This window comes from Saccopteryx leptura, chromosome 3, assembly GCF_036850995.1.
Source record: "Saccopteryx leptura isolate mSacLep1 chromosome 3, mSacLep1_pri_phased_curated, whole genome shotgun sequence".
NCBI classification, from domain to species: domain Eukaryota; kingdom Metazoa; phylum Chordata; class Mammalia; order Chiroptera; family Emballonuridae; genus Saccopteryx; species Saccopteryx leptura.
The window spans coordinates 229,069,739-229,094,680 of NC_089505.1; the positions used below are offsets into that span (position 1 = coordinate 229,069,739).

General features: G+C 40.2%; 1 pseudogene; it reads left to right on the forward strand.

Annotated features, from left to right (window-relative positions):
* The first annotated feature begins 3,728 nt into the window (after positions 1-3,728).
* LOC136398431 (tubulin alpha-8 chain-like) lies at positions 3,729-23,332 on the forward strand (annotated as a pseudogene).
* The last annotated feature ends 1,610 nt before the right edge of the window (positions 23,333-24,942 follow it).

Consider the following 24,942-nt stretch of genomic DNA (forward strand, 5'->3'; position numbering starts at 1 on the left):
TCAGACAGGCTGGAGATGGAAGAGAGGTCCAGGAGCAGCTGTGGCATATGAAAGATATAAAGATTTAATTTAGCATTTCTGTGGATTAGGTCCTAAGATCTCTGTCTATTTTTCAAGACACAGAAGTAAAGGTTTTGAGGCATTTTAAAATGGTTGTTGTTGGTGATGTGTGTGTGTGTTTAATAGCACTTTTCTGAGCCTGAGTATATGTGACTGAATATGTAAGGTCTATACATATGTATCTATTCATTCTCCACTCCACATGTATAGTTACCCAATGGGAAAATGGTGGTATTGAGTAAGGAAGTCCATGTAGCAGTTAGAATCTAAGCTAGACCTTGTCTTTTAAACATTGATCCAGCACCTTCCACAGTATTTATACAATCTTTATGAGTTGAGGAGACATTGTGACGAAGAGAAGAAAACCTTTGCAAGAATCTGACATTAACTGAGAAGGTGAAAAAACGTAAAAAAAAAAGGTTTTATTAATTTTTATAAAGAGAAGAAGGGAGAGAGAGAGAGATAGAAACATTTATCTGTTATTCCACTTATTTATGCATTCATTGGTTGATTCTTGTATGTGCCCTGATTGGGGATTGAACACAACCTTCATGTATCAAGATAACACTAACCAACTTACCTACCTGACCAGGACCTAAAATTTTGAATAAGTGGCTTGAGCATGTTGGACATAAACTGTGGTTTCACGGCATTGGGTAGATGCTTTGTAGAAAGGCATGGTATAAGGACAAGCAAGGCACAGTGTATGAACATACAGTAGTTGCTTACTAAGACAGTAGCAGGAGTGTTTACTGAGTGGGAGAACAGTTCCCACAATGACCAATGGATGTTGCATTGATTTTATTTGAATGTGCAACTTAAAAATAACCATTGTATAATCTTCACCCTCTTGTCAAAGATCAGTGGATTATATATGCGTAAGTTTATTTCAAAATTATTGGTAATGAGGGAAAGAATAGTCTCTTCAACAAATGGTATTGGGGAAACTGGATATTTACACAGAAAAGAATAAAATGTAATCATATTTCCATACACCAAAATTAACTCAAAATATATTAAACACTTAAAACATAAGACCCCAAACTGTAAAATTCTAGAAGAAAACAGGTGTTAGATCATTATTATGATACTGGTTTTTAGAATAATCTCTTGGATATGACACCAGAAGCACAAATAACAAATGCAAATAATAGATAAGTGGGACTACATCAAACTGAAAAGCTTCTGCACAGCAAAGAAAACACTCAAAAGTGAAAAGGCAACCTATGGAATAGGAGAATATGGTTGTAAACTATATATCTGATGAGGGGTTAACATCCAAAATATGTAAGAAATTTCTGTAACTCAGTAGCAAAAAACAAAGAAAAACAAACACAAAAACCACACAACACACTCAAAAGACACAATAACCTTATTAAAAGTGCACAAAGTACTAAATTAGACAATTTTTTTCCTCGAAAAACAAATGGTCACCAGGTATATGAAGAGAAGCTTGATATCACTAATCATCAAGAAAATGCAAATTAAAACCACAACGAGATTTCATCTCATATCAGTCAGAATGGCTATTTAAAGAAAAAACCAAACCCAGAAAGCAGCAAGCATTGGCTAGGATATGGTAAACTGGAACGCTTGCATACTGTTGAAGGGAATGTACAATAGTGCAGTCATTATGGAAAACAGTATGGAGGTTTTTCAAACACTTAAAAATAGAATTCCATTTGATCTAGTAATCCCACTATCAGATATTTATCTAAAAAAACTAAAATCAGGATCTCAAGGAGATTTGTGAACTCCCATATTTATTGCAATAATATCACAATAGTCAAGATATGCAAACAACCTCAATGCTCATCAGACAATGTATGAATAAAGAAAATGTAGTATATATATAAAATAAATATTATTCAGATTTAAGAATCTTTTCTACCATATGTGATAATGTGAATGAACCTTGAGGATATTATGCTAATTAAAATCAGCCAGTCACAGAAGGGGAAATACTCTGTGATTGTACTTATATATCTAAAATATTCAGACTTTTAGAAACAGAGGCTAGAGTGGTGGTTGTCAATGTCTGAGGGACAGGGGGAGAAGAATGCTGGATAGTTTCAGTTTTGCAAGATGTGAGAATTTTAGAGAGCTCCTGTACAACATTGTGTCTAGAGTTAACACTATAGTATTATGCACTTAAAAATTTGTTAAGAGAAAAAAAATTTGTTAAGAGAATGAATCTCACTTTAAGTGTTTTTACTACAATAAAAAAATAAATTAAAATTCTTCTTAATAAACAAACAAAAAACAAAACTGAAAAATGATATTTCAGCTAATATGTGCTGTAGCCCTTTCAAGGATCATTGGGGAAACCAGTGTCTGCCATGGAAGCCAGTGTATTTCTGCTCTTCCAAACAAGTGAGAGAACTGTTAAAAACAAAGTCTCAGTGGTGTTTTGAAAAAGAATTTGCAGAGGGTTTATAAATCAGCCTAGGATTGGAATTAGGTTTAGAGCTTGGGTGATTTGAGAAAAGAAATGGATGATTTGGGATTAGGTGAAGCAGGCAGATTGCAGTTCTTTTAATAGTCACAGGGCACAGAATGGGCTTTGCAAACAGTTTATTCATTAAAATTTTTAGTTGTAGCTTTTTCTCCCAGAACAATTTGTGACAAACTGGGGTTAGGGCTTGATTTTTAGAGTCTTGGCAAATTTCCATTTTTTAGTTTTCTAAATTCAGTTCTCATTTCTTAGTCTTTATTTCTCATAAGAACTCATAACAACAGAGTATTTTAAACTTCTGTATTAAAAAACATATTTGCATATCATCTATAGAATAATGAGTGTATGTCGAGTCCATTTTGTACTGTGCTTTGGTGTAGGGTCGATGCTGGACATGGCCTTTCCTCCTCCCTAGCCACATGGTGCCATGGTTGTGGATCCTGACCACAGGCCATGAGAAAGGAGGTGATAGAACTGTAACTAAGGTAATTACTAAGAACAGTGCAACTGAGTCACCAGATACGTAAGGCTATGTCTGCTTACATACAGGGTAAAGGCTATGTCTGCTCCATCTGGGGCTCCTTGTAGATCCTGTAACACCACCTGTAATACCCCAATCCATTTCCCATGTCTGGATCTCCTGTGTTATATTTGGCAAGTTTTAATCTGGGATTATCAGTGAAAACTATTCCTCTGGAATTTCTCCAGTGACTGTTTGTCCACCTTATTCATGAGGCTTCTGATTTAAAGATTTTAAATATATTATCTTGTCTATCTTTGTATTTTAAAGTTAAAAACAAATATAAAATAATTTCCAAACATTTTTGCTTCTTCTTATAAGGTAGTTGTCCTTCCCTTTATTATTCACTTCACTTGGATGATGTTTAAAAGATCTATGAATAGTGGGATACTAATTGATATATTTTCCTAGCTCTACTGCAACTATACCAGTTATCTGTGACTTGAGTAGTGAATGCAAAGAAAAACATTGCCTCTATTTTATTGCACTGATGTTCTGTTCAAGGAAATCAGCAGCTAAAACCGTATTCAGTGTCTAATCTGGGAATAAAGCCAGGAGTTAGGTAAAAAAAATCTCATGAAATAGATTAGATTGCAATCTGAAAGCCCCCACAGCTGGCTGGTCAAAAATAATAATGGTATTCTGATGTGATTTCTGACGTTCTTTCTCATCTCAGAGCTGTGCAATGAAAACATGGTCATCTCTGAGCTGCAGAGAAGCTTACAGTAAATTCTAAAATATGAAAAAAGATATAGTCTTCTTATTACCACTATATCATTATCTTGCATCGATAGCTGTAATTAAATCAGTTAATTTGTACTGGATTATCATCTGCTATTGAAATATATGAAACTAATTAGACATGAAATATGTAACCGGAATAAGATTGGGACAATACAAATTTATACAAGCAAGACCCCCTAAAATGATAAACACAAGTCATAATAATATTTCTGGAATAAACTAAAAACAAGACCAAAGAGAGAATGAAATCAATCAGGTGGATAGAGAGATTACTTTTCCTATGTGTAGACTAGGGTAAAGATGTGCCTTCATGGTTGACAATGAGGTCATGTATGATATTTGTTATAGAAACCTTGATATTGAGTGCCCAGCTTAAACTATCCTGAATTCAGATGAATAGGTCAAATGGTGTCCTCCATCACTGCTTCCCTCAGATTTGATGGAGCCTTCAATGTTGATCTGGCTGATTTCCAGACCAACCTGGTGCCTGAACCCTGCATCCATGGTCCTCTAGCTACATACAACCTTGTCCTTTCTGCTGAGAAAGCCTACCATACACAACTTTCTGTAGCAGAGATCACCAGTGTGTGCTTTGAGCCAGACAACCAGATGGTGAAATGTGACCCTTGCCATGGTAAATACATGGCTTGCTCCCTGTGTACTGTGGCGACATGTTTCCCAAAGATGTCAGTGTTGCCATTGCCACAAACAAGACCAAACATACCATCCAGTTTGTGGACTGGTGCCCCACTGGCTTCAAAGTCGGCATGAAAGCACAGCCTCCCACTGTGGTACCTGGTGCAGATCTGGCCAAAATGCAGTGGGCTGCATGTATCCTGAGCAACATCACAACTATTGCTATGCCTAGGCTCGCCTGGACCACAGGTTTGACTCGGTATATTCCACGAGTGCCTTTGTCCACTGGTATGTGTGTGAAAGCTTGGAGGAAGGAGAGTTTTCTGAGGCCCTGAGGGCATGGCTGCCCTTGAGGATTCTGTTGAGAGGGTGAGGAAGAAGGAGAAGAATATTAAAGTTAAAATATCACTATGGTGCTGTTTTTATAGGGAAGCTTATTCTGTTTTAAACATTGAAAAATGGTGGTTGGGTCTGAGCAGGTGGTGCTCAGAGACTTGGAGTTTCCAACCTGAGCTCAAGATATTCGTCATCATAAAAATATTTTAGCCTGACCAGGCGGTGGTACAGTGCATAGAATGTAGAACTGGGATGCGGAGGACCCAGGGTCAAAACCTTCAGGTCAGCAGCTTGAATGCAGGCTCATCCAGCTTGAGCACAGGCTCACCAGCTTGAATGCAGGGTTGCTGGCTTGAGCATGGGATCATAATGTGACCCCATAGTCACTATCATTAGGCCAAAGATCTCTGGCTTGAAGCCCAAGGTAGCTGGCTGTAGCCCAAGGTTGCTGGCTTTAGCAAGGGGTCACTCGCTCTGCTGTAGCCACCTCCCCACCCCATCAAGGCACATATGACAAAGCAATCAGTGAACAACTAAGGTGCCACAATGAAGAATTGATGCTTCTCATCTCCTTCCCCTTCCTGTCTGTCTGTCCCTATCTGTCCTTCTCTCTGATTCTCTCTCTGTCTCTGTCAAAAAAACACAACTTTTTATATACAGCAAAAACACTACTAACTAAATTTAACTTTAAAAAAACTGGACAAACATTTGTAAATGTAACAGTAAGAAGAGACTAGGTTATGCTGAAGTAACAAACAGCCCCTAACTATCAAAAACTTGGCACAGCAGTTTCTTTTTGTCATGTAATATGGTCAGTGTAGAGGTAAAGGAGGGTCCCACTAGTGCTAGCCATTCAGAGATCCAGGCTGGTGTAGGTGCCTATGCGAGCAATAAAGTAAAAAAAAATGTAATAACATCTACCATTTGGGAAGCAGCTCAGTTCCACTATTTGAATAACTCACTGGAAGTTTAGAATAAAGTGAAAATTTTATGGGAGGAAAACTCCACTAGCATAAAATAATCTAAACACACAATAATGGTTATTTATTAAATATGTCTGTCACTACTAAAAATATTATTTTGAAAGACTATTTATAAATATGGGAATATAGTCTCAATGTATAGTCAAGAGTAATAAACTGTTTTAAATGCATCATATAAAGAGTATATGATTCTCAGTAATAAATTTGCATAAAATATAATCTGTATAACAAAATGAAGTACAACAAAGAACTTTTAATAGAAATATTTCTGAATTGGGGATGCTTAGTAATTATAGGTGATTTCTATTGTCATCTTGCATTTTTCTATGTTTTCAAAGATGATTAGTATTTGGGAAGAAAAGGGTTAGCAACAGCCCTGCATTTTATTCTCTTACTTTATGGAGAGAAGTCTGGGGAAATTGAAAGATGACCTGGTCAAGTCCCTTTGAAAATGTGCTCTTGACAGACCTGCTGGCAAACAGATTAGTGACATTTAATAGTGAGAGATACTCATCTATGACACATTTATAGTAAGAGGTACCTGGTCTGTCTAGTATTTGTTATAGTAAATAAACTTGGAATCTATGGGTTTCTAGAGTGTAAGTCATGGGAAGAGATCACATAAATTATGTGCTTATCAAAGTACGTAGAGATGTTTAATGATTAAATTAGCTCCCTTTTATATAAACGCTACCTGTACCCATCACATGAAGACCTGGTATATTTAATCTGGGCCAGAGCATGTTTTTTGTTTTTTTTTTTCCCCAGAGCATGTTTTAAGTAGCAGAATGAACCTCAGCAATGGTATTGGCAGTTTTGAACTTTGGACACTCTATCTGTGCCTTGTGATCATTTGAATTCTTGAAGTTATTAAGAGTCAAAACTGGGTAATATCTCCAGTATTTTTGTATCTGATTTGATAATATGATCCTTTTGTTAGCTCATATTATTTTCACTACCTGAAGAAAGTGTTTAAAAGAACACAAAAACAGGTAAGAGACTTACAGTAATGTGAGCTACATGCTCGATTCAAGGAAATATAATCACTATGATAATTTACTTAGTTGGGTTCCAAATTTATAAATGCTTTTGAGGGGCAAAATTGAATGCAATATTCACAAGCAGGCTATTTGACAATTCTATGATTTACATTAATATGATCACTAATAACACCACTGGAATCTATAAAAATATCAATCTATAAAACCTGTTATTGCATCTCAAATACATGGCCTCAGTCAGTTGGTATGGAAGGAACACTAGTGGTAGCAAGAATTGTTCTTTTCTACCTTTAGCTGGAAGGGCTCACTGCACATCCCCGATGAGTACTGTACTGTCGGATAAAGATGCCTGCCATTGAATCCTGAGTACAAAATTAACCAGTTTTATGACTTTAAAAATTCAATAGAATTTTTCAAGCCTGAGCTTACTCATTTGTAAAGTAGACATCATTGTATCCCTTTTGTCATACAGAGGTTGTGAGAAGTAAAAGTATAAAGTGAGCCAGAGGAGGTATAGCTATTAAATATTGAATTTAATAAATTCAATACTTGCTAAAATCTTAGCTAATTATGTTCTTTTTTATCTTTTTCAGAGACAGAGAGAGAGTCAGACGGAGGAATAGACAGGGACAAACAGACAAGCACGGAGAGAGATGAGAAACATCAATCATTAGTTTTTCGTTGCAACACCTTAGTTGTTCATTGATTGCTTTCTCATATGTGCCTTGACTGTGGACCTACAGCAGACCGAGTGACCCCTTGCTGGAGCCAGTGACCTTGGGTCCAAGCTGGTGAGCTTTGCTCAAACCAGATGAGCCCGTGCTCAAGCTGGTGACCTCGGGGTCTCAAACCTGTGTCCTCTGTTTCCCAGTCCAATGCTCTATTCACTGTGCCACCGCCTGGTCAGGCGGATAATTATGTTCTTGCTGTCACTGAGTTAGTCTTCATAATCATATTCACAGCCTGTTAAGTCGGAGTACAAAAGAAAACAAAACAAAATAAACTCCTTTGTGGAGTTTTGAAAAGTTAAAGCATACAGAAGGAAATTCATCGTGTTCATTAGATTTTTTGATTCCAAGGATGTGGCCCAGAGACATTTGAACATACACTGAAATGGCATTTATGGATTTTGAATACTTTTTGATACTAACATATCTCATCATCATTTCATTATCTTTTCCTGTTTTTAGAAAACCTTACAGTCAAGAAACTAACCTCACGTCCAATGAGCTATTTAAAAAGCATAGGTAGGCAAGAACCCATTGTCTCCAAGGAAAACTGCTCTATTTCCTTCTTAGCTCCATAATTTCATTTAATACTTGCTTGTCAAAGCTGATGGAATCCCATGGTCCTGATCCCTGTCTGCTTGCTGCAGACTGACATTTTCCATTTCTACAAATCCTTTGGTGGTAATAGAAATAAGAACTCTTCATTACTTCCACCTAAATAGTTTTCTCCCCACCCTGTTGAGAAACTCATCTTTAACTAGTTAACAGAATAATGCAAACCCATTTTTCATGCATGCCTAGGACTGAGGACCGTGAAGGTGGACTGCTGATATGGTCCAGCTTTGCTTGACACATGCAGAATAAGCCTTTTTTTCCACTAGAGCTCTATGCTTGACTGCAGCCGGGAGCCCTTATGGCATTTTGTGTGGATGTCATGGAACTCTGAGCATTCAACAGTAATGACTCAGAAGTCACATTTCTTTTCAATGGATTCATCTCCTGAAATTCGTCTTTCTAACTTCTGCTATTGTGAATCCCAGTTGAGTTATAATGAGTTTAAGTGTTCATCAATTAATGTCAAAACTCTGACTTGCAGTGGTGAACACATAATACAATATATATTATAAAATTGTACACCTGAAACCTATATAACTTGATTAACCAATGTCACCCTAATAAATTCAACAAAAAACTTAATGTAACACTTTCAGAACTGTCTTTGACAGCCACTAGAGTACAAAATGAATCACTAATGATTAGTTCCGGTGCAGAAAGAGTCTCAGAAATCAGTGATGATGGGACATTGAGGCTCTGCTTAAAAATATTCATGAATTTTTAAAATGGGAATTTAAAAAAAATTGAGCACATAGGAGAAGCGCCCATTTGCTTCTCCACCCCTCCGCCGCACTTTCCTCTCTGTCTCTCTCTTCCCCTCCCGCAGCCAAGGCTCCATTGGAGCAAAGATGGCCCGGGCGCTGGGGATGGCTCTGTGGCCTCTGCCTCCGGCGCTAGAGTGGCTCTGGTCGCAACATGGCGACGCCCAGGATGGGCAGAGCATCGCCCCCTGGTGGGCAGAGCGTTGCCCCATGGTGGGCGTGCCGGGTGGATCCCGGTCGGGCGCATGCGGGAGTCTGTCTGACTGTCTCTCCCTGTTTCCAGCTTCAGAAAAAAAAAAAAAAAATGAAAAAAAAAAATTGAGCACAGAGTAAAATGGGGGTATAAAGGACAGTCACATGATACAGAAACTTGAAACTTTTTTTGCAAATTTAGAACACTTCTCTCCTTTTGGTTAATTATAGTTTAGCCTGGTACTTGTAACAGAGGAAAATTCAGAGGCCTCTCTGAAATCCCCACACTCTCAGAAGTCATATTTTCTTAGCATTAATTTTATTGTTATGGATAAAACATGGGCCTTTCTATTACTTCTAAGTGCTTTGAATCATTCTATATAGATGATATTCAGCAGAATGGACTTAATTTCTTCTGAGGACAAGGCACTAATGCAAAGTATTCGCATGCAAATTCTCATGTCCTCCATTCCGGCTTTATTACACACATATGAACTCAGAGGGCCTTATAACAACTGGCTTGGGCCCAACCCACTGAGGGAGATTTCTACTGCTCTTCTATCAAGTGTTTGAGGCCCAATTCCAAGCAGGACTGCGTGGCTCTTTATCTCTTCTACATGAGAGGTACACAATTTTTTTTAGGTGAGAAATCTTTTATTTTGATAGACAGGTACATGCATTCCTGTTGTGTTATGGAGTATGCATATGGACAAATTTGATAAGATACTGCCAACTGTTTTTTATATTGTTTTTCCCATGAATTTCCTAAATGGTAGTATATGCACATCCTCATTGACATTATCTCCGGAACTCATGTTAATTAATTGACCATGTCATTGGGACCCCTAAGTGAGTGCACAACCCTTAGCATGCTGTAGGAAGCCTATTGCAATCTGACCTCTGCCTGTTTTTAAGGCCTCCTCCCATTATGCACTCTAATTCTAGACATTAGGATGTGTCAACTTTCTGAGCAATTTGTGCTCTTTTTTTCATATTTCCAATCTTTTTCACACTGTGTTCTTTCTGTCTGGATGTCCTTTACCATTTTATCATCCTAAAAATTTGTCTAACATTTCTCAGTGTTAGACAAAGTCAAGTCCTTTCTCCTGTGCATTCTTGTAGCCCTTACTACTCTCTTACAGCTTTTGATATTTGTTGGAGTTGTTTCCGCATCTGACTCTTGCATCACTTAGAAATGGAACCAGGAAGTACATAGAGCTCAATACCTGTTTGTTATTTGAGTGAATGAGCTGCTGAATGACTAAGAGCTGCTGTTATACAAACCTTACCTCTCCCCCCACCTCCCACTGCTTCACCACTTTATTCCTAGTTTCACCAGAGCAAATTGGGTTATCATGAGTGAATTCAAATTCATAACATCCTAAGGCAGGAAGAAAACTTAGAGTTTCACAGGACATTTCAGGTCTCCAAATGCCAGCAGTGTCTATTCACTATTCCAGATAGAGGCAGTCATGTGTGCTAAGTTGGGTAGTGGTAAATATGCAATTTGATTTTGGATATTCTTCTGCTCTTACCTCCCCCATCTCCCCTCCCCAGTAAGAAATGCCTAAAATGCCTTTACTACAGCCAGTCTTAACATAGAGATATATTCACTCATTTCCCAAAGTGTGTTGAATGGAATGCATCATGAGATGCTTCCTGAGTGAGTGATTCCATAAGCAACTAACTTCAAGGGTGATGCCAGGCTATGTCAATTCAAGTCTTCAAGCAAACAGATGACAGAATGGAAATAGACACAAAAGAGATTTATCAGGGAGATTTAAAGAGAAAGAATCAGGCAGAGGCAGAAAAAGGAGAGAGAAGAAGAATTGAGTAGGAAGAATCTCAGATTATAGAACAGTGCTAAGAACGTTTCAGTGAGAATGGGAGCTCTGGAGCTGAAGCACCTGTTAGAAGAGTCCCAGGTCCCTGGGAAAGGGCTTGCACTGGTACCCACACTATGCACTGCCTGGGAGAAAACTGTGGTCTCAGCGCAAACGTAGCGATGGGCCCACAGGGCTGGTGGCTGAGGCTGTCAGTCACACAATTGTGCTCCCTGCAGCAGGAGGTCTGAGATGCACATTTTCATGGCAGTTACACAGGCTCTATTTAAAGGTCCTTTTTATGTACCATTTCATTTCATCTTCATCACATATCTATGAAAGTGGTAAGTTCTATTATTATCTTCCTTTCACAAGGCATAGGGAGGCTAAGTAACTTGCCCAAGACCCTAGTGACAGATCTGGGATTTGAACCTAATCAGTCAGGCCCCTGAGACTCTGAGCTTAACTTAACAACTGCATTATACTGTTCCACGGTATCCTTTTTTTTGCAGACCCTTCCCAACACCCCACTTCATCTTAATGCTATATATACCTTTTTATTTTATAATGCACATAACCAAGGCTTCTAGAAGTCCTGCAGTTTAACAAAAATAAATTTGTTTAGCCATTGCTTTTGAAATGTATTTGCTATGAAACCCATAGTTCATAATACCAGTGTTTTCTAGAATACATTTGGAAAAATACACTCGGTATTAATGATTGACAACCAATTCTTTTCAAGGTTCTATAGGAGTTGAAGGAGACACTGTGAAAGTTGAACACAAAGGCTGGCAGAGATAAGTTGTCATAAAGGCGAAGGGAGTAGAAGCTGAGATTCAGCATAGCAGAGTTCATGCTTCATTCCACCACTCTCTGATGGGGTGGCTTAGTTTGTTAATCACCTAATTTAACTTGTTTCATCTGTCAGTCATGGGCCATAGTGCTGACTGCCCAGGATTGTTATGGAAATTAAGTATGACTGTATATAAAGGTGCTTACCCCAGGGCTTGGCACATACTGGTACATCTGCTATCAAATATTAACTTCCTTCCTTGGTTTTCCCTCATAGGAAGATGAACTTGATTGACCTCTAGCTGAAGGCTGGTCCTCTCAGTGATAACTGTGCCTGCTGACCAAAGTGCCATGTCTCTGCTTCAGGATATTCACTGGGAAAGTTTATTGCAAAACAATGTTTTCCATTGAGAAGGGAATTAGGGAAACTGTTTTTGTGGATTTGAGGGACTATCCATATTTGTATTTTGATTAAAATCTAAGAGGATCTGTCTTTTAACACATCCCTTGGAGGACAAGAGAGCTTAAAGGAATAGTTGTGCCCCCCCCCCCCCCACCCTGCCCCCTGGCTTTCCTCATGTTGTAAAGATAAAAGGTGAATGCTCAGGAAGATGGTAGAAGGCAGAGAACTATTGGTTCTGAATGGGATATGGGTAGACAGGCTGCTGTCTTCTCCTTATTCCCTGGGAAAGAAGCCCCAGCAGATCCCTGTGCTACTGCCCCTGCTGGTCCTCTCCCTCCTCCCCTGCTCTGGGACTCAATGGACAGCTCCAACCAATGGGCTCCTCATTTCTGTGCTACAGATGGGGATTGTGATTAACAGCCTCTGAGCATTAGGACTTTCTACACATAAGGGGACATAGCATGGGAGACTCGATCACTCACCACGTTTCTATTTTCTGTAATCCCAGTGGCATGAAATAGTCCACTGCCCCCTCCCTTTTCCCATGGAAACATTGCTTCCTTCTCCTTCCCAGGCTATGACGGGCTCTCAGGGAAGGTTCTTCCTCCTCAGGTTCCTCTTCCTCAGGCCCTTCCTTCCTCATTTAGCCTTCTTTTGCATCTTCTTTTTTGTCCCTGAGTTGGATCCATTCTTTCTTTTGACCTTTCCTCTTTGTCCCTTCTTCACCTTCTGCACAAGTTATGCATATGACACTCCTACCTTCTTTCCCCTTCTAGGATTGGGTGCTTTTCCAGGCTTCTCCCTGCTACACACGTGCTGCTGTTTGAGTGTCTGTAGTCTTTCAGGGCTGGCCAGGTCAGATATGTTCCCTGCCAGAAGGCAGGGCTGATTGCTTCTGAACACATGTCAATTTGTAGTGAGCTCTGTCCTTAATGTCTTTTCTGGGACAAAGGGACAGGCACAACACAGAACAATAGGTGGGCTGCTAAGAGAATTATATGACCAATCCCTCCTCTCCAATTTAAGGAAACCAGATTTTATTTTTGAGCCCTACAGACTCTCTGCCTTGATTAAAGCTCTTTTATTTTTTTCAGAAATAGCAGGTTTCTCTTAGTTCTCCTTTTTTTTTTCAAATGCCACTGATCCTTCAAGGTCAACACACATGCTGCACCATCTGGAAGGCTTCCCTGATCTCCCTGTCAGAAGGCATGACTCCCTCCCTCCTGTTCTCAGGGCCTCTGCCTCAGCGAAGTTTGCAAGGCAGGTGGCTTCAGTGACATTCTCCTCTCCACTCATCTGTCAGTCCCCTAAGGGCATCTTCTTTGAATCTGCAGCACCTGGCTCAGCCAGGTATTTCCAAAAGAATAATGACTCTCAAGCTTTAGTCACTGAGCGATGGAATATACAAACAGACTATGGCCAGACTATATACAAGGGGTCCCTGGATTTACAACACAGTTCCATTCTTATGATAGTGACGTAACCCAAATTTTAGTGTAAGTCGAAACACACCCTAGCCTATGTCAATTATACCTATCCTAACACAGTTGTAAAATCATAATCTACAACATAAAAACACACCTAAGCAACAGAAAAAGAATACTGCGTATTCTCCCACCACATGCAACCAAACTATACTGCTCACAAAAATTAGGGGATATTTTATAGCTTCGTACTCATTTTGAAATATCCTCTAATTTTTTTGAGCAGTATAGTTTGCCCACGTAGTTCATAAATATGATGCTTACGGTGTCAGCTGAAACACTCATGTCTCAATTTTTTAAAGTTCTTATGGGAGTGAGCATCATAAACTCAAAACATCATATGTCGAGACTGTCGTAACCCAAGGATCCCCTGTATGACAGAAGAACCTGACCCACAATCTCTATAGCAACCAGCTTGAGAAGTCAAAACACAGGTTCCAAAGCAGTCAGCCTGGAACAGTTAGAACTTGGTCAATATCTCCTAGCTTCACCATTTGTTCCCCATTCCAAACTTGGGACCAATCAAGAAGGTACCATATTTCTCCATGTATAAGATGCACCTTTTTCTGAAAAATTTGGGGTCTAAAAACTGGGCGCATTTTATACAGTGGTTGCAGTTTTTTAACTTGTATTTCCTGCTTTTTTGCCTTGTTTTTGCACTCATTGTTGAAGACAGTGATTCACCATCAGACACAGATGAGGACAAGCTAATGGATGGGTGTTTTGACAGTGATGAGGAGTTGTATGAATTTTATGATAAATAAAATTTGAGTTTAGTAACTTTATGTAATACATTTTAAAATCAAATTTCAGGCTCCCAAATTAAGGTGTATATTATATATGTCATCATCTTATACATGGGCAAATATGGTAAATTATGTTTTTCAACCAATCACTTAGGACACCCACTTCTAGTGAGTCTCCTCCAGCTTCCTCACATTAATAATCACCAATCAGGGCATACCTGAAGCCTTCCTTTTTTTCCACAATAAAGCTTTCCTACTCCCATGTTTGCCTTTGAGTTGCTGCCAAATGTAACTGATGGTAGCTGACTCCCTTGCTGTAGCAAATTGGGAATAAATAGCCTTTGCTTGCTCCCATTTGGATGATCTTCATTCCTTTCTACATTGTGTAAGAATCATGAATAAGAAATCTTGTTAAATTATAGATTGCCGAGTTCCAACCCCCAAGAATCTAACTCAGTAGGTACAACTGGGGCCTGAGACTCGGCATTTTTAATGAGTCCCCAGATGACCTGAGTAGTGCTGAGATGGAGTGATCTGAGGAAAGAGTACTGAAACACTAAATACTATCAAATACTAATGTTTGTTGTCTCCTCACCAGATTTCCTTTCCCTTTGCCTCGCTCCTATCCACACTAGGCAGCTATCCTTAGTTCAGAACCTCAGGGTAAATGAGGCAAGCAGAAAGGAAATACTTTGGGCCAAGTCTCTTAATTTTTGTTTCATCAGAATTCAAGTTTTTAGGGCAGTGGTTCTTAACATGGGTGATTCTCCCTGTAGGGAACATTTTGCATTTTTGGTTGTTCCAACTAGGGCCTATCTTGTGGGTAGGTGTTGGGCAAATGAGTTTGTAAAATTTGTGTTATTGGAGTTTTCTCAATTTTGGTGCTAAAAAATGGCACTGGGCAGCACCAGATATGTGATCTTTGAAACTGCAAATTACCTTCTTGCTTGGGAAGGGCCATTGTTATGCTAATGTTTGTTGGAGGACAGGTTTTTGTGCCAGAAAAGTTTTAAAAAGAAGGAGGAGAAGGAGCAGAGAGAAGGCAGAGTGCTGAAAGGAGAAGCCAAGATGGCAGGGAAAGAGAGAAACCAGTTTTTGCAGAGAGGAAAGTGAGGGGCTTTTGTGAGCTCCACTGTGACTGGTGGGGCCTTTGATTCTAGGAGGAACCAGAGAATATTCTCCTGGTTGTGGAATCAGATAATGAGTCAGTAACATTGTGAACTCTGAATGAAGAAGGAAGAATGTTTCCCTGTGTGTTTGCTTGTTGGCCAGTGCGAGACGTGAATAAAGGAATGGCCCACCATTTTTTGGCTCCACTGTTTCTTTACCATCTGCCCGAATCCAATGTGAACCTGCATGTGCATGGCCATGACGACGGCGACAACTACTTGCCATACAGTAGGTGTAAGTTTTGTGGAAGAAAAAGGGGCCACGTGTTGAACCTGACAAATTCAGGGAAAGCTTGCATGGTGGCCTTGCAGATTCAGAGACCTAAAGTAACCACACAGGATGGTCTGAAATTAAAATTTTGTAACTAAAAGCAGCTCTTGGTGGGTAGTCATGTCATAGGTCATAGGGCAGTAATTTTTTCTAACAAAGGTCAATATTTACATTAATAAGATGGTCTGCTGTCTTTTTAAAAAAAACTATAATAATATACCTGATAACATGCATTTGAAATATAAAAGTAAAGTTTTCCAACCCCCTCAAGACAGCCATCCCAATGGCGCAGAAACCGGCAAACCCCTTCATTGTTAACACTATCATGTTAATTGTTAACTGTTAACCACCTTATTCTTGCCTATGTAAAAGAAGTTTGAGAATATACATTTTTACTTTTTATCCAATCCCAAAGATTTCCTTGCTTTGTCTTCTCCCGCTGCCCTAGTCTATCACCAATAGTTTTCATGTAACCCCTTACTTCTCCCTCTTTGATTCTGATTATAAAGTACGTGTTAAAAACATTTAATGTTAACATTTTCTCATGAAACTTCGCTTCCTGGCAATTGTGGACAGTTTGGCTCAAATAAACTCATTAAAAGTCTTACAGGTTTGGACGTTTTTATGTTGACAGATGCTACTAAATATCTTATAATCCACAGGACAAACCGCCACCAACTAAGAATGATCTGTTCAGAATGTCAGTAGCGCCATGGCTAAAAAACCCTGGTGTAGTAGAGTACAGAGGCATGGGTGGGATGGGCGGAGTTTGAGGAAGCAGTGGTTTCCCCCATGTCTTAAGATTCCATGGGTTGGGGGAGTAAAGGCAGAAGGAAAGATGAAAAGTATTCTCCTATGTAGAGGGGCCTGTACCACGCTCCCTAAAGAGACCTGTGAGGAGTTGAGTCTGGATCAAGAGGGACAGTTGGACAGCTTCAGAGAGATGACCACACCCTACGCAAAGCTGCCTTATTCCAGCATGGGGGGGGGGGGGAGAGAGAGAGAGAGAGGGAGAGAGAGAAAGAGAGAAAGAGAGTGTTGCTGTAGGGCAGGGGTCCCCAAACTTTTTACACAGGGGGCCATTTCACTGTCCCTCAGACCATTGGAGGGCCGAACTATAAAAAAAACTATGAACAAATCCCTATGTACACTGCACATATCTTATTTTAAAGTAAAAAAATGAAACAGGAACAAATACAATATTTAAAATAAAGAACAAGTAAATTTAAATCAACAAACTGACCAATATTTCAATGGGAACTATGGGCTTGCTTTTGGCTAATGAGATGGTCAATGTGCTCCTCTCACTGACCACCAATGAAAGAGGTGCCCCTTCAGGAAGTGCGGCGGGGGACGGATAAATGGCCTCAGGGGGCCACATGTGGCCCGCGGGCTGTAGTTTGGGGATCCCTGCTGTAGGGTGACTATGTTAGGTGAGAGGGAGAAGGGATGCCTCATCAGTAAATGATGGACAAATGACCAAAGGCCAGATAGGAAGGCTCCTTGGAGGACAGATAGCATAGAGAACCACAAATAACTTCCCCACCTTTGACTTGCACTTTGAAAACCCCTTAAACCTAGATGCGGCCCTGGGAAAATGACATGATAGACCTTAACAGGCTGAGATTAATTTTCTAGTAAACAGGCCTCTGGGAAAATAAATCTTTCTATATTTTTCTGTGTTCGTGGATAATCTGTTCTGCTCCAGAATCCTCATGTGTATATTTAGGATAATATTAATAAATATGGATATTAAAAACTTAACAAGGTCCAAAGTAGAAAATAAGATGAGTAAGAGAAAAATAGAGTATTTTATGCACAGGAGTTTTGGGCCTAAACTGTTGATAGTTAAAACCATCTACCCCCACATTTAATCTGGACCTGGAGAATTAAAGCTGTACCTTACTGCTTGCATTAATATGACAGTGTGCTATTCTTCTGTCTTCATTAGCATAATTCATATCAGGCAAATAGTTTGAGTGTTCCTTATGGGAAATTACCCCAAAGACTCATCAACTCTTTAATGGAAAATATCAGTAGGCGGTAAACTGTAAGATTTTGTTAAATCCCTCTTCTCAAAATCCTCACCTTACTGTTTCCACCAATCCTGGACTACTGTATTGTAATCCTTGCACAACCATAACAATTCCCAAAGTCACCCCTTAAGTCCCCTTGAAAGACCTGTCTTAAACTTCTGCTTCTCAGTACACTCTGACCTTACCTTCTCCATTCCAGATGCTGCCGAAGTAGTGCGAGGAGGTTCTCTCCCTTGGTGTGGTAAGCCGTGAACTCAGCTTTGTCTATCTACAGGTTGCATACTTAGGGAGTCAATTTACCATGCTCGGTGATCAAAGTAACAACTGTTAAAAACAAAATTCAACCAAGTAAATTTGAAAATCTAATTGGCTTTATTAAGCAATTCCTGAATCAGGCAGCACCCCATCTAGCACCTGGAAGGGCTTGTACACAATGGCATCTTTTTATAGGAAGAAGCGGAAGGCAAGGGAGCTATTAATAAAAGAAAAGAGAGGCTTATTTTACACCAGGACATTTCAGGGGAGACCTGGGGGAGGAGTATGCCTGGGTTTTTATCATGCAGATTGCCCCTTCTTACTGTGGGGTGCGTGTATGGAGAGGTCCCATGTGACAGATTACTTTATCGGACCTTGACCAGAAAATTCCAGATTCGTTGATTAAAATTATATTTCTGAGACAGGTTGAAACTTACTATTAGATCAGGTATTAAATCTAGGTTGGGTGCCAGAGGCTTCAGTACAAGTGAAAACCATTTTGGGAGTGTAGTTTTCTCCTTAACGGAACAATCATGGGACTCCATCTTTGTCCCTGTGTTTCCCTTTTTCCTGGCTACTTTACATCCTCAGGCCTCCTTATTGCATACAGCCACTGGTACACATTTCTGACAGCCTACGGTGTGCCTGGCATGGTTGGTTTGTTCAATGTTCTTTTGTTGATTGAATGGGGTTCACATCGTGCCTGGAGACAAGGAGGCAATGACCAGCAGAAGCAAGCACTTTGGTTCACAGGGTTTTTATTTAGTTGAATGACTGGGATTCATGGTTGTAAAGCCAGTATTTGCGGCTGCCATCAAAGCCACCTAGCCAATTCAGGTTCAGGTTTGATTCGGATCCATCATAAAGAAACAACTGAGCCAAAAACTGGTGGTCTATTTTCCTTTAATTCTAGCTTGCACCCGGCAGGTGAGAAAATATATACATACAGTGGGAAACACTTCCCTTTCCATTCAGGGCTCCCAAAGCCACTGACTCACCCGAGTTTTTCTAGAAACAAAAGCTTCTACCTCACCAGTCTTACTTACCTCTGTTCCTCATCTCCTTCTCCTGCGCAAACTGGCTTTTCCTTCACCATTCTGCCATTTTTACTACCTCCTCCACGTGCCTCTCTCTGCCCTGCTACAGCATGGGCTCCTCCTCTCTACAAGAACATGGCCACTCTCCAAAATGGCCTCCTAACTCCTCCTTTTAAAACATTTCCCCGGGACAACCCTTCCTCCACCACACATTAAGATAACCAAGCCCATCCCAAGCAAGAAGGGCATTAATATTATCACCTGGGTGACGGCAGTGCTATCTTTAACAAAAAGAATGAACAAAACCAGAAAATACAGATTTTACAACTCATTTGCCCCACAATGGTACATTTGTATAAGTTGATTATTGTAGGGGAAATCAAATTAAAAACTAAAATATTCTCTCAATTCAGAAAACCCCTCCACAAAGGTAGTAGAGAGAGGAAATAGTTTTATTATTGGATAAATATTAAGCCAGAATGAGATGCTCATCACAGGCAATCTGCTAAGAGATGGTAAAGACAGAAAGGAACCTTACCCCTGTGTTGGGCAAACCAGTGTGGTACAAGTGTGTTAGGTTTGCTTGCTTGCACTTTGCCTAATTGGTGCCTGAGCACCAGCATGCCATGTGTTCATAGTCTGTGAAAGGCTGTGGGTGCTTGCCCTCAGGGCAGCAGATTGCAAATTGCGGATTGCCTTCCTGCTTGGGAAGGGCCATTGTTTGTTATTGTTTGCTGGAGAAGGGTTTTTTTCTCCTGGCCTGTTTTGCTTGTGAGTCCTGAGAGAGGGAGGGAAGTGGTTTTTCCTGCCTGCTTGCTCATCCACCATTGCAAAAAATGGCCCATTAATTTTTGGCTCCACAGTTTCTTCACAGTCTGCTCGAATCCAATGTGAACCTGAATGGCCACAGCCACTGGCCTTACAGCTGTCTTTGCACTCTTTTAATAATCTATAAGTAGTAGACAACTGAGAGGAATTCAAAATAACTTCTGTATGTAGACATGGAAATTTTGTCTTGTCTAGTAAAAGTTCAATGGACTCCCTTCCTCCAATGTGGAAGATGCCAGTTTTGCCTCCCTTTGCACATTCATTTTAATTTTCCCAATCAATAGATGTGTCTCTTGTCTTCTTTGAACCAGATTCCCATCTTACTAGCTTCCTCAATGAATGATGAGTTAAGTAAAACCGTTAACATGTGTTTATTTTATATCTTTATAAGAGCTAGGATTTGACCTTTTTTGAAAATTACCCTCTAACACCTGGCATAAATTTAATCTTATCAGTATTCCTAAATTGCATTCTTAGCTCTAATCTTGGCTATCTGTCTGACTTTGGAGAGACCCCTGTGTTAAAGCCTTATTCACTTTTAGTGGCCAGTTAAGAACAAATAGAAATGGACACTGATCAGGAGTGGAGCCCGGTCGGTCAGATTTCGCTGACAGCTCCATCAGTAACTACTGTGTAACCCGATTTTTATCCAGTCGGGAGAATGGGATATATTTTGTTCAGTGTTTTCCATTAGTGCTTTTTGATGTCCTCTATATTTGATGGTCAGCTTTTTATTTGTCTAATGCACTTTATTCTGATATTCAGGGGGAAGGTGATATTTGTTCATCTTCTTTCTCTATAGTGCTATGGGTTGTTTGCTTTTTATGGTTCTCAAAACGGCATCAGGATTTATGATCAGATTCTTCTGCTTCAGTGAACCTCATATCTCCCGTCATTGGCAGTGCTCCAACACCTGGAGTTTCTGAGGGAGCCAAATAATAATAATGACAATAATGATTTGCTCGGGCATTGTAAGATGCTGTACACGATGTGGGCAGTTTTTCTCTGATACCTTCAGAGAACAGGCATTTGATCTGAAACATGGAATATGATGAGCTCACTGGTATAATAAATAAGAATGAATTTTCCATAGGCTCCTTCATTATGGGAGCTCTGGTATTACACATGTATTTGACTCTTAGCTTGTCACTTACTAGCTGCATCACCTTAGGCAAAGTTAATCTTTCTAACCATCACTTTGCTTCTGTGTTAAATGGGGATAAGGATAGTATTGACACCTGAAAGCCTTTGTGCTCACTTTCTGTTTGCGGACAGTGTTCTTCCTGCCCCGGGCTGCCACATGGCATCAGCTCAAATAATATTTCCTCAGGGGGTGTTTCTCTTTTCTCTCTTCCAGTTGTACTCTCCCAGAGCATATTAACTTATTTTTTTAATAATGCTGTTCACAGTTTGTAATCACGTATGGATGCGTGTTTTATTCTACTTCTCCCTTTCCTTCTAGGGTGTGCAGTCCTTGGGGGTGTGGTGGGGGGTTTCCCACTCTGGCCTCAGACCCGCACTGCACCAGGCAAGTACCTGTGCTCAGTAACTACTTGTTGAATGAGTAACTGAAATATTTCAAACAGCATCCAAAAACAGGAGAGCACTTAATAAATGTTAGCTGTTATTGTTGCTGCAAAGGAAGAAATTCAGGGCATTTAAAAGGTGACAGATAGAGAATAGCCTCGTTTAAATATTCAGATATACTGGGAACATCTTTTAGCATAGCCTTATTCTACATGACATATATGATCTCTTTCCAACTATCTGTTTAAAAGTTGCATCCTGCCCCAGGAAACTTTGAAAAGTTATTAATGTTCTGCTCTGGCATCTCATATTATATTCTATGTACTGAGCATCTCACATGCTGATGGTGTCTGGCTGATCATCAAATTAATTTTTATCAAAAACTGAAAAGGCAATTGAAATGATTTCTGGACTGAGATTTGCAAAGCTCTGTGCCAGGGCGCTACTAATTCTGTAAATGCTACTTAGTGAAAATAAGCAAAACAATGATAGAAAACAGTGCTGCATCCTCTTCCATGGCACTGCATCCGAGATTATTATCTTGAGATGAGACAAGCCCTACAGTGAAAACAGAAACACTGGGAGACCACATGAAATTCTTTCGTTCTTTGAGACCATTCTTTTGAGAAAGTTAATTGATTACAACTATGGTTTCTAATTCTATTTTTGTCCATAAAGTGAAAAATGTAAGTATTTTCAAGACGGTGATAAAATTGGGACATTTTATTCCTTCTAAACTTACATTTAGTCTGCTCAAAGGCATGTTTTAAATTAAAGCCATGATTTTCCCTTTGGCTCCGTGCTGGGAACTTCTGAAGCACAGCCGCCGCTCCAGCGTGGATGTGTGCACACAGGTTCCATTAATGTTGACTGCAGCTCCGAGTGTGGAAAAGGTTAGGTCTGCAGGTGGTGGGAGCTCAGTGTTGCAACGTGGGGCCTCAGCAGGTGGCCCTCCCATCCAGGGGGACACAGATAAAGCCTCCAAATCTGTCAGTGTCCTGACTTTCCTAAATGGCACTTACTGTTTGTTGTCTTGGCCTACTTACCATGAAGCTTCCAGCCCCTTATTAAATCTGAGAGGCTCCACCTTAGAACAGAAAGGGATCAGATTAGAGGTAATTGATTTCAACTCCTTCACTTTGTAGAAATGGAAGGTATAAGGCAGGGGCCCCCAAACTACGGCCCGCGGGCCGCATGCGGCCCCCTGAGGCCATTTATCCGGCCCCCGCCGCACTTCTGGAAGGGGCACCTCTTTCATTGGTGGTCAGTGAGAGGAGCATAGTTCCTATTGAAATACTGGTCAGTTTGTTGATTTAAATTTACTTGTTCTTTATTTTAAATATTGTATTTGTTCTCGTTTTGTTTTTTTACTTTAAAATAAGATATGTGCAGTGTGCATAGGGATTTGTTCATAGTTTTTTTTATAGTCTGGCCCTCCAATGGTCTGAGGGACAGTGAACTGGCCCCCTGTGTAAAAAGTTTGGGGACCCCTGGTATAAGGTATCCTCCCCCCCCCCACCCCTGCAGGAAGAAAGAAGGCTGTATTTACCGAGTGTGGAATAACAAATGCTTTATTCAGAGCTCATCTCAGGCTAAGCTCTCTGGACTGTGAGATGGGCCAGAGTAGTTGTGTGGATTCTTCCACTGGGGGGGGGGGGGGGGTAATTTATAGGGTCGGTAGGGTGATGGCGAGTTGATACTACATGGTGAAATTTCATTGGCTGACTGACGGTCGTTCTTTTTCACAGGGCTCCGGGCTGTTCTTTTTGGTGAGCATGAGTGTGGGCAGTTCCAGCCCAAGTTCCCTGGGCCTGGTTCCTCACGTGACCTTACCCCATTGCCAGCCGACCTCACAGAAGGTGTGGCTCTGAAAGGTTCATCACCCTGCCAGAGTCATCCCACAGGTTACTTCCTGGGTGAAATTTCCTAATCTGCAGCTGCCTTTGCAAATGAAGGCAAAGGGGTTATCTTTTATTTTTATTTTTTAAAATATCTTTTCTTTAGGCTCGGAGATCGGAACCTACAGAGAGGACTGTCTGTGGTTTACAACTCTTCATAGTTTTTAATGGTACCTGGCAAGTCAATCTGTTCCCAAAACAGTTCAGCAAAGCTTGCAAAATGACTGAGGTCCCTGTAGCAAGAACTAGGTTAAAACAAACAAACAGAAACGATTAAACATTCTTTTTAATTAGAATCTGCTGGTGTCCACACATAGGTGGCTTTGAATCTCTTCAAAAGCATTAATAAAAATTGCCAGAGCATTTTTAAAGTAGTCACATCACAATATTATTTAAGTGAGGAAGTCTCAGTAGAATCACCCAGAATTCCCACAAAAGGGTTTATCAAGCCTCACTTTTCAGTGAGCTGTTTTTTTAGAAATTATGATTATTTTTCTTTCCTTATTACTGTAATTTCACATTGGTCTCCTTTTTCTGTTATTATACCTACTGCTGTGAATGAAATAGCTCCTATGTCAGATAATGGGCTGCCTGCCTTGGTTAAAGCCCTCCAATCTTATTCCCATTCGTGCTGTTTCCATGAACCTTTTCTCAAGTAAGCAGGTCTTCCGACGAATTACCTGTGCCCTCGCCTTTTAAGGCAGAAACAAATCTTCTGTGTTCTTGAAAAACACTGTGTACTCAGCATGTAGAATCCTGGCTTATTTAAAACACACCAGAAATATGTCGAAGCACTAGCAAACCCTTTACCCATGGGTTTCTGAAATAGGCTAGAGAAGGCTGGTTTCTTTTCTCAAGAATTTCATCAGAGGCAGCTAAGTTGGTAGAAAATCTTCCAGGTAAATTGGCAGACCAACACACTGCGTCCTGTGAGGCAAGCATCTTCACTGATCCCTTACGTTTGGAATTGTGTTCATCGTTTCTCAGATGCTTTATGTTCACCTTCTTTTTTCACGTATGTCTCATGTGGTGAGATCTTTCAATGTATAAAAGGAACCCTAAGAGTTTTACTTTTCAAAAACTAAGTCTTAGATCAAATAAAGGTCGCATATCGCTTAACATTTCAAATTCTCATCCACAGCAGTATTCTGAATGTCCAGATAAAGGAAAGACATTCTACTGCCTAAGCCGGATAAATACCAAATAGACATGGCTGCTCTGGAAACATAGATTATTAGTATTCCTTGGCTGTGCTCATGGAGCCAAACATATTTCTTCATTGAGCTTTGTCAGTATTTACGTTCTACACTCACTATCATTTAGAATTTCTTCCTAAATGTGAACACCGCGATGCTGCTATTTCTCCCCCCTTTATGCATCTCTTCTTGTCTCACTTTGGGGCCTCCCTTTCTTCTAGGCATGTCTGACTATTGCCAAAATCAAGGTGCAATGTCCAGCAGCTCCTCATGCCACATGACTCCCATTAGCAAGATGAGTGCATTGTCAAGCAAATGCCCCGCTGCTTCTTGGGCATGCCAGTTTCTGTTCTTTCTGTTTCCACTGTCTCTACACTCATTCAGTCCACAATGGCCTTTGGCTTAGACCAGGGGTCCCTAAACTTTTTACACAAGGGGCCAGTTCA